This window comes from Otolemur garnettii, unplaced genomic scaffold (genome assembly GCF_000181295.1).
Source record: "Otolemur garnettii isolate 467f Iridium unplaced genomic scaffold, OtoGar3 scaffold00098, whole genome shotgun sequence".
Classification (NCBI taxonomy): domain Eukaryota; kingdom Metazoa; phylum Chordata; class Mammalia; order Primates; family Galagidae; genus Otolemur; species Otolemur garnettii.
Genome location: NW_003852493.1, coordinates 5,865,135 through 5,866,315, shown reverse-complemented (window position 1 = coordinate 5,866,315; position 1,181 = coordinate 5,865,135).

The following is a 1,181-nucleotide window of genomic DNA, read 5'->3' as shown; positions in this document are numbered from 1 at the left end:
TTACCATTCGTCTGTCTTCTTTAGAGAAGGTTCTATTCATGTCTCTTGACCATTGATATATGGGATTGTTGGCTTTTTTCATGTGTATTAATTTGAGTTCTCTATAGATGCTAGTTATCAAGGTTTTGTCTGATTTAAAATATGCAAATATCCTTTCCTATTGTGTAGGTTGTCTATTTGCTTTGGTTGTTGTCACCTTAGCTGTACAGAAGCTTTTCAGTTTAATTAAGTCTCATTTGTTTATTTTTGTTGTTGTTGCAATTGCCATGGCAGTCTTCTTCATGGAGTCTTTCCCCAGGCCGATATCTTCAAGTGTTTTTCCTGTACTTTCTTTGAGGATTTTTATTGTTTCATGGCTTAAATTTAAGTCCTTCATCCATCTTGAATCAATTTTTATGAGTGGGGAAAGGTGTGGGTCCAGTTTCAGTCTTTTACAGGTGGATATCCAGTTCTCCCAGCACCATTTATTGAATAGGGAGTCTTCCCCCCAAGCTATGTTCTTGTTTGGTTTATCGAAGATTAGGTGGTTGTAAGATGTTAGTTTCATTTCCTGGTTTTCTATTGATTCCAAATGTCTATGTCTCTATTTTGTGCCAATAACATGCTGTCTTGACCACTATGGCTTTGTAGTACAGCCTAAAATCTGGTATGGTGATACCCCCGGCTTTGTTTTTATTACTAAGAATTGCCTTAGCTATACGGGGTGTTTTTTGGTTCCATACAAAACACAGAATCATTTTTTCCAAATCTTGAAAGTACGATGTTGGTATTTTAATAGGGATGGCATTGAATAGGTAGATTGCTTTGGGAAGTATGGACATTTTAAAAATGCTGATTCTTTCCAGCCATGAGCATGGTATGTTCTTCTATTTGTTAACATCCTATTCTATTTCCTTTCTTAGGGTTTCATAATTTTCTTTATAGAGGTCCTTCACCTCCTTTGTTAGGTATATTCCTAGATATTTCATTTTCTTTGAAGCTATGGTGAAGGGAGTTGTGTCCTTACTTAGCCTCTCCTCTTGGTTGTTATTGGTGTATACAAAGACGACTGCGGACATTGATTTTATATCCTGAGACATTACTGAATTTTTTGATGACTTCCAGGAATCTTGTGGTTGAGTCTTTGGGGTTCTCTAAGTATAAGATCATATTGTCAGCAAAAAGGGAGAGTTTGACCTCCT